Source organism: Tamandua tetradactyla, chromosome 5 (assembly GCF_023851605.1).
Source record: "Tamandua tetradactyla isolate mTamTet1 chromosome 5, mTamTet1.pri, whole genome shotgun sequence".
Classification (NCBI taxonomy): Eukaryota; Metazoa; Chordata; class Mammalia; order Pilosa; family Myrmecophagidae; genus Tamandua; species Tamandua tetradactyla.
The window spans coordinates 85,251,427-85,261,250 of NC_135331.1; the positions used below are offsets into that span (position 1 = coordinate 85,251,427).

At 38.3% G+C, this 9,824-nt stretch overlaps 1 pseudogene; it reads left to right on the plus strand.

Moving 5' to 3' along the window:
- The first annotated feature begins 7,449 nt into the window (after positions 1 to 7,449).
- Positions 7,450 to 8,756, plus strand: LOC143682581 (transmembrane protein 237-like; annotated as a pseudogene).
- The last annotated feature ends 1,068 nt before the right edge of the window (positions 8,757 to 9,824 follow it).

Here is a 9,824-nt window from a genome sequence, read left to right on the forward strand (position 1 = left end):
CTGCGAGCACCCCCCAGAATCGTGAGTTCCCAAAGCTGCGGCGGCCAGCGCCCCTCCCCCACAGGCTGCTTCCCAGAGGGGAAAAGAAAGGACTTTACTGGCAGCAGGGACTGGGCGCAATCAAACGCCAATTGTGGAACTAATTAACAAATTCTGACTACTAAAAATAGGTCCCCAGCTTAGGTGAACCCGATCAAAGTGGAGGTTGCTCATTTTTGCCCCGGCACCAAGGGGGCAGGACTGACAGAAAAAGGGGGGAAAAAAAGAAGGAAACAGAGGTTTTTGTGGCTGTGTATCTACAAAGGCTTGACTGCCTCTGGATACAGCAGCAGGACTTTTCAGGCTGCAACTGCCCCAGGCATAGGCAGAAGTGAGCTCTTTTGGGGGCTTATCTGGAGACTGTGACTTCCCCGGGGGGGGGGGGGTGAAGCCCCACCCAGGTGGAATCCCTCCATCAAGGAATTCAGACACCAGGGTTTGGTAATTTGAAGCCATTAAAACCAGCCTACAATCTCTTCTCTGTCTCCACCATGCCCCCAGCAGGGAGAGCCTGCCAAAGTTAAAGGTACTGCATCATCTTAAGCTGATGGGACCTGCAGTTAGACAAGCTCCACATACTGGGCAGAATAAGAAAAACAGAGTCCAGAGACTTCACAGGAAAGTCTTTCAACCTGCTGGGTCTCACCCTCAGGGAAAACTGACACAGGTGACTCTTTCCTCCTGATAGGAGGCCAGTTTGGTCTGGGAAAAACTGGCTGGGGTCTATAATATCTAAGTAGACCCTCCTAAGTGTGGGGAGGGGAAAGACACCACACAAGCAGGGAAAGAAACAAGAACTGAAAAATTCTCCTCTGTTAAACTAAACTTAAGCTAAAGGTCCAGATAAAGCTGAACGGAATGTCATGGAACAGATAGACAACAAATTCATCCAGCAAGAAAACCTTAGATAAAAGAAGTGAAAGCAGTCTCCAGAATAAACTAATTAAGGTAAATAAATGCCTAGATGCCAGCAAAAAATAACAAATCACACTAGGAAAATTGAAGATATGGCCCAGTCAAAGGAACAAACCAACAATTCAAATGACATACAGGAGCTGAAACAATTAATTCAGAATGTATGAACAGACATGGAAAACCTCATCAAAAACCAAATCAGTGAATTGAGGGAGGATAGAAAGAAGGCAAGGAAAGAACAAAAAGAAGAAACTGAAAGTCTGAAAAAACAAATCACAGAACTTATGGGAATGAAAGACACGGTAGAAAAATGAAAAAAACAATGGAAACCTACAATGGTAGATTTCGAGAGACAGAACATAGGATTTGTAAACTGGAGGATGGAACATCTGAAATCTGACAAGAAACAGAAACTATAGGGAAAAAAATGGAAAAATATGAGCAGGAACTCAGGGAATTGAAAGACAATATGAAGTGCACAAATATATGTGTTGTGGGTGTCTCAGAAGGAGAAGAAAAGGGAAAAGGAGGAGAAAAACTAATGGAGGAAATTATCACTGAAAATTTCCCAACTCTTATGAAAGACTTAAAATTACAGATCCAAGAAGTGCAGCATACCCCAAAGAAAATAGATCCAAATAGACATACTCCAAGACATTTAATAATCAGAATGTTAGAGGTCAAAGAGAAAGAGAGGATCTTGAAAGCAGCAAGAGAAAAGCAATCCATCACATACAAGGGAAGCCCAGTAAGACTATGCGCAGATCTCTCAGCAGAAACCATGGGGGCGAGAAGACAGTGGGATGATATATTTAAATTATTAAAAGAGAAAAACTGCCAACCAAGAATTCTATATCCAGCAAAATCGTCCTTCAAAAATAAGGGAGAAATTAAAACATTTTCAGACAAAAAAATCACTGAGAGAATTTGTAACCAAGAGACCAGCTCTGCAAGAAAAACTAAAGGGAACACTAGAGACAGATACAAAGACAGAAGAGAGAGGTGTGGAGAAGAGTGTAGAAAGGAAGACTATGAGTAAAGGTAAAAAGAAGGAAAATTAGATATGACATATAAAATCCAGAAGGCAAAATAGTAGAAGAAAGTACTACCTATGCAGTAATAACACTGAATGTTAATGGATTAAACTCTCCAATCAAAAGACATAGTCTGGCAGAATGGATTAAAAAACAGGACCCATCTATATGCTGTCTCTACTCAAAGGACACGAGGCCAAGGACACAAATGGACATTTACACACCAATGTTTATAGCAGCATTATTAACAATTACCAAGAGATGGAAACAGCCAAAATGTCCATCAACAGACAGTTGGCTAAACAAACTGTGACATTTACGTAAGATGCAATATTATGCAGCTGTAAGACAGAATAAAGTTATGAAGTATGTAACAACATGAATGGACCTTAAGGACATTATGCTGAGTGTGATGAGCCAAAACCAAAAGGACAAATACTGTATGGTCTCACTGATATGAACTGACATTAGTGAATAAACTTGGAATATTTCCTTGATAACAGAGACCATCAGGAGATAGAAATAGGGTAAGATATTGGGTAATTGGAGCTGAAGGGATACAGATTGTGCAACAGGACTGAATATAAAAACTCAGAAATAGACAGCACAAAATTACCTAACTGTAATACAATTATGTTAAAACACTGAATGAAGCTGCATATGAGAATGATAGAGGGAGGAGGGCTGGGACATAAATGAAATCACAAAGAAAGATAGACGATAAAGATTGAGATGGTGTAATCTAGGAATGCCTAGAATGTATAATGATAGTGACTAAATGTACAAATTTTAAAAATAGCTAAAGTTTACTTTTAGCTATTCGGACCACCCTACCCTTCCAGATAAATGTGCTTATTGGTTTTTCTATTTCTGAAAAGTAAGTTGCTGGGGTTTTGATTGGTAGCAGAGACCATCAGGAGATAGAAATAGGGTAAGATATTGGGTAATGGAACTGAAGGGACAGATTGTGCAACAGGACTGAATATAAAAACTCAGAAACGGACAGCACAATATTACCTAACTGTAATACAATTATGCTAAAATACTGAATGAAGCTGCATATGAGAATGATAGAGGGAAGAGGGCTGGGGCATAAATGAAATCAGAAAGAAAGATAGACGATAGAGATTGAGATGGTATAATCTAGGAATGCCTAGAGTGTATAATGATAGTGACTAAATGTACAAATTTTAAAAATGTTTTTGCATGAGGAAGAACAAAAGAATGTCATTACTGCAGTGTGCTGAAAACAGGTGGTACTTAATATTTTAAAATTTCAACTAATGTGTGAGACTAAAGCAAAAACTGTTTATTTGGTACTAATCTATACTTTGACTAGTGCATCTCCTAATATAACTTATGTAGATAGTTGGTTGAACACCTTAAGTACATGGAACTTTGTATAGAACATGAGATTTTGTTGGTTTGTCCAGGTGATGCCCTGATGAATCCCAGAGTGATTTGATCAGTGAGTGGAAAAGTATTTGCAAAGTCCCCTTCGGGGAATGGTGAAAACGGGGGGAAACTCAACTTCCCCAAGTTGAATTCTTGATATTCTCACAAGCAGTGTGGACAACCAAAGCTATAGGCTGAGCCCCCAGTCTTGGGGTTTGTTCATATGAAACTTAACCCCACAGGGGATAGGTCAAGCCTACTTAAAATTAAGCCTAAGAATCACCCCCAAGAGAACCTCTTTTGTTGCTCAGATGTGGCCTTTGTCTCCAGCCAACACAGATGGGAGGAACATATGGAATAAAAATAAATAATAGGGGGAACAAATGTTAAAATAGATTTAGTTTGAAATGCTAGTGATCAATGAAAGGGATCAGTAAGGGGTATGGCATGTAAAAATTTTTTTTCTGTTTGTTATATTTTCCTGTTGTCTTTTTATTTATTTTTCTGAATTGATGCTAATGTTCTGGGAAATGATCATGATGATGAATATGCAACTATGTGATGATATTGTGAATTGCTGAGTGTATGTGTTGGGAATGTTTGTGTTTCTTGTAATTTTTTTTTCTTTTTTTTATTGATTAAAAAAAGAATTAACAAAACAATTAGAAATCATTCCAATCTACATGTACAATCAGTAATTCTTAATAACATCACATAGTTGCATATTCATCATTTCTTAGTACATTTGCATCGATTTAGAAAAAGAAATAAAAAGACAACAGAATAAGAATTAAAACAATAATAGAAAGAAAAACAAACAAACAAAAAAAACAAAAACAAAAACCTATACCTCACATGCAGCTTCATTCAGTGTTTTAACATAATTGCATTACAATTGAGTAGTATTGTGCTGTCCATTTCTGAGTTTTTATATCCAGTCCCGTTGTACAGTCTGTATCCCTTCAGCTCCAATTATCCCTTCTCTTTTTTTTTCTTTTTTTTTATTTTTTATCTTGTAATTTTTTTAATTAATAAAAAAAAATTTACACCCAGTTCTCCCTAGGTTGTCCCACTATACATTTTGCCTCCTTCACTGAAAATCTTGACAGTACAGAATAAGACCCTAATAATTTGAGGGATTCACTAGGGAGAAAAGGAAAAGGCAAACTACTCATGGAATGCGGGCCCGCTTGCAAGAGGGTTAAAAAAAAAAAAAGAATAAGGAACAAGATGCACAAATGGAAGACAACATGAGATAAAGTTTCTTTTATTTCAAAGTTTTGTCTCAGCTCATCTTGGGAATGTAGTGGAGGAATCTGTCAGAAGTTCATGGGAGAGGCAGAGTGAGGGAGAGGTGAAGCAACTGAGCAAGCTGAACTACAGCCAAAAATACCCTGGAACAAAAAAGAGAAATTTCAATATGGGGGAGGGAATAGTGAGTGTCGCTAAGTGCCACAGAGAAGATTAAGGAAAGGCTTCTGGATGTGTAAATTGAGTGTCAAGATGTAGTAAGATTGCAGAAGTTAAGAATGATAAGAAATGAAGAAACTAGCAGAAATGTAGACCACTTCTCTGACACAGCAAAGGGAAGAAGTTGATTGCTACATAGATCAGCAGGGTCAAACATTTTTAAATGTGATTTGAAAGCAAAAGGGAAGGAAGCAGCAGAGTATGATTACCTCAAGAAAAAGGAAGAATATGAACATAACATACAACTGTAAAAGAGGCATGAACAAAACTACAGGTAGTGAGGAACAGGCTGTATTTTCTAGAAAAATGCTCCGGCATTGTCTGTATTTGTGGGTATCACTTCAGTACCCTGAAGGAAAGAACCATTCTTTTATTGTCCATGGGACCTAGCACACTCTCTGAATCCAAGTTTGCTTTCTATTGATTCTTTGTTTAAATACTTGGGAAATTCCTTCTTAATGAGTATCCTCAATGTTCTAGGGACTTTCTCTGTAACAATGAGAAATGATGATTTCCATAGTAAATAAGAATTTGTGACCCAAATAAGAATCATACTCCCAAGGCTACTGGAAATTAAATCTTAAAACTTTTCAGCAATTTAGATAGTACACCATGAGACACTTCTATGAGGGGGAAGACAAGCTTGAAAACAACTCCTAGTTGACTTCCTTTGGGATAGATAAACAAAATGAAGGATAAGGATGGATTTACCATAGTATATATTATCAGTGGATACATCCCTACCCAATCTGAGGTTTGGAAAACCACCCAGAATCAAAAGTCAGGGGACCACATCTGCAAGAATTATCTGGTTTACATTCAGTCACATAACTGGTCCAGGAGGAATAAGACTTTTTAGCCAGAGACCAAGGAATTTAACAGTTAAAATGAGGTACACTACTCTCTATGCCAACTCTGCAGGTAAAGTCAATGCCTCCCCCCTCTACATGGGACATGACTCCTAGGGATGTAAATCTCCCTGGTGATGGGAGACATGACTTCCGGAGATGAGCCTGGACTTGCCATCATGGGATTGAGTAAAACTTCTTGACCAAAATGGGGAAGAGAAATGAAATAAAATAAAGTTTCGTGGCTGAGAAATTTCAAATTGAGTTGAGAAGTTATTCTGGCGGTTATTCTAATGCAGTATATATCCATTTTTAGTTTTTAGCATATTAAAATAGCTAAAAGAAAATATCTGAAATTGTTGAACTGTAATCCAGCACCCTTTATTCTTGAAGATGATTGCATAATTATATAGCTTCCATATGCTGACACTACTTTTATCCAGTAAGAAAATAAAGACAAAAATAAATAATAGGGGGGAAGGGTGTGAGTTGTTTTGAGTGTTCTTTTATTTTTATTTTTTAGAGTAATGAAAATGTTCCAAAATTGATTGTGGTGATGAATGCACAACCATGTGATGGTACTGCGAACCACTGAATGTACTGTACACTTTGGATGGTTATATGGTATGTGACTATATCTCAATAAAGTTGCATTAGAAAAAAATGAGGCACAGACCTTGCAAGAAATCTTTAAAGGGCTGCCTGATCCAGGTGGTGTCTGAGTCGTGACAGTAGAGCTTCAGGGTAGATAATAAAATGCACAAAAATTGGCAGCACAGTTGAGGAATTCTGCATTGTCATCAAGTCTTGGTATGTGAAGATACTCATCATTCAAACTCAGAAAATAGCCATTTCTATTTATTAAGCTCTTTGTGGAGAAACATCAAATCATCTAGAGTTGAACACCAAAAATGCATTGATTTTTTTACTACCGGCTTCCACTGTGAATTTGAAAAGCTATAAAGAGTACTGTTACCACCCTGGCAACAGTCATCTGCAAAATCCAAACTTTTCTTAAACCCATTAGAAAGTTGAGGTTATGGGGAAAACAAGGAGACTGAGATACAAATGAAGACAGGTGCCCTAAAGGAGAGACAGCACGTGAGCATGTACTTGCCAGAGGCAGAATAGAATAAGAAGATGGGATTGCCATCTACCTGGATAATAAATTGTGGTAGTTAGGTTCAATGTCAACTTGGTCAGGTGAAGGTACCTAGCTCTGTTGCTGTGGACATGAGCCAATGGTACGTGAATCTCATCTGTTGCTGATTTACATCTTCCGACAGCTAAGAGGCATGCCTGCTGTAATGAATGGTGTTTGATTTAATTGGCTGGTGCTTAAATGAGAGAGCACAATGTAGTACAGCCCAAGAAGCTCAGCATACCTCATCTCAGCACTTGCAGCTCAGCCCAGGGCTTTGGAGATGCAGAAAGGAATCACCCTGGGGAAAGTTGTTGGAACCCAGAGGCCTAGAGAGAAGGCCAGCAGAGATCGTCCTGTGCCTTCCCACATAAGAAAGAACCTCAGTTGAAAGTTAGCTGCCTTTCCTCTGAAGAACTAATGAAATAAATCCCCTTTTATTAAAAGCCAGTCCATCTCTGGTGTGTTGCATGCCAGCAGCTAGCAAACTAGAACGTCAGTATTAGCTAAATTTTTTCAATGAACTTCTAAAGGCCAAGTGTGGGTTAGCATAAGAGTATACAGAGGGGATGGCACCTACATTCCCCCCAGTGCAGCTTTAGACAATATGGGAAGGAAGCAGGTGCATTCTCCATGAGCCCTTCCACCTGTGCCAAGTAAAAGGGCTGTTCAAGATGATATTCCACCTAATCGTCCTAAGAAAAGGAAGCCCAGAGGAAAAAGCATGCTAGCTAGTGCCTCTTTGGAAGATCTTGATCAGGCTGCTGTCCATAGGTCATCTGAGGACAGTTAACCCCCAACTAAAGAATCCATACACCATGCATATTTCCAGTTCAAAGTAGACCAAAGAAGATGAGACTACTTCTTGGTATGTGAAGAAACCAATGTTAGGTTGTAAAAGAAGTGATTTTGGACATGTGGAAAAAAAAACTGCCTGTTTCCATTTTTTCATCCCTAACCACAGTCCATAGAATTGGAGACTTCCTTTACTCAAAAGTAGATGTCTAGTCCATCTTTATTATAAAATGAAAATGGTATCCATGTGGAGCCAGCTGGGGAGGAATGTACTAAAAAACCTCGAAAGAAAAAAAAATAAGACTCAGCCAGCAGAATTACTGTACACTAATGAGCTAGGAGAGGAAGATGAAGACATCATTACCATGAGCAGAGTAGTCCAGAGCAACAGTCTATCTTCACTGCACCTATTGGCCTTATCCAACCTGTAGGCAAAGTATTTGTGGGAAAAAACTGCCTATTCCAGGCCACTGATTATTCAGAGTTGATAAAGATCATAGAAAACATAGACATGTCAATGGACGTGAAGCCTTCCTGGACAACCAGAGATGTTGCACTTCCAGTGCACTGGATTTTCAGGTTGAATGGTCTCTTTTCTCATAGCACCTTGGCTGGCTGTGCTGTGTGTAATATTGTTGTGATATGCGTTCTAGCAGGAGATCAGTTATCTAATCTCTCGAACCTTCTGCAGCAATACAAGACTAGCATATCCATTCCAGAGTCTTCTCTACATGCTTTTGGCTCTAAGTACAATTTCAGCTTTTGACAGGATAGACTTTGCTAAAACATCAGTAGACATCTGAAGTTTTCTTACCCTAGATCCAACCACATTAACATCTTTCTTGTACTTCACTGCTCTTATACTATCCCTGAGTCAACAAATGACAAGTGACAGAATCCACCTTTAGACACCTTTTTCTGTTAATGGTAGCCTCTGGGCAGCAGGAATTAAGGAATAGATTCCCATCCATGGATTGTAGTTAATCAGGTGGTGCCCTTCAGGTTGGATTATCTTGGAGTTTTTGTCTTATAGACCAGGCATGGATCTAAGAGTTGATGTTTTCCTCTAATGTGGAAGAATATCCTGATAAAGGGAAAGGAATCAAAGCCTCTTCATAATACCACCTCACCTTCAGTGTAATAATGACCTAGTATTTAAAAATTTTCCCAGTCTTGTTTTTAAATGTGTTTTTATACAACATGTATATCTGTATTTTTAATTGATGTTCTGATTATATGATACTGAGAAATTTCTCAAGATTATGGAAAATGTTAAAATTGTATCAACTATTTATATCCCAACATTAATTTCCACAGCCTTATCATCTTAATAACAAAGGAGATAATGAGGTAAAAACCAGCAGGTGAAAGTGTTTATTTTCCTGTTGTCTCAAATTAGTTGCATTTATAATCATTATCTTAAAAAAGCATGTCTATATGGCAGGCCACAGTGGCTCAGCAGGCAGAGTTCTCACCTGCAATGCCAGAGACCCAGGTTTGATTCTCAGTGCATGCCCATGAGGGGAAAAAAGCATGCATATAGGGAAAAAACTATAACCTTAGTGTTCTAAAATGTATATCAGGGGAAAAATGTATATCAAGTTTAAACATAAATTCAGACAATAGGGTTAAAGGGAAAAATGCCTCTATTGTTTATTTTTTATGCCACTTACACACAGGGAGTTCACACTCACTTGGAGGTTTTTCTCCACAAATTTCCACAGGGTGTTCAAGAGAAAGATAGGGGCAGGGAGGATAAAAGAAAAAGCTTCCCTCATGCTACAGAGGAAATGACACCATAGTAAAAAGGCAGAAAGCCCTGCCTTGACACTTCTTATCTAAGGAACAAAAGGCAGAAGACTTCCCTGATGAATCCCACCAAATGTTTACAGAAGAAACAATATCAATTCTATATAATCACTTCCAGTAAACAGATCAGGGGGAGTATTTCCCAATTAATTTTATAAGGCCAGCATTACTCCGATACAAAACCAGACAAGGACATTACAAAAAAAGAAAACTCTACAGACCAATATCCCTCATAAACATATTGATTGTGTTCAATTGATTGTGAACAAATTGATTCATTTTAATTATAAAAAGGATAATATATCATGACTAAGTAGGGTTTACTCTCAAAAGCAAAGCTCACTCTATATTTGAGAATCAATCGATGTAACTCACCAT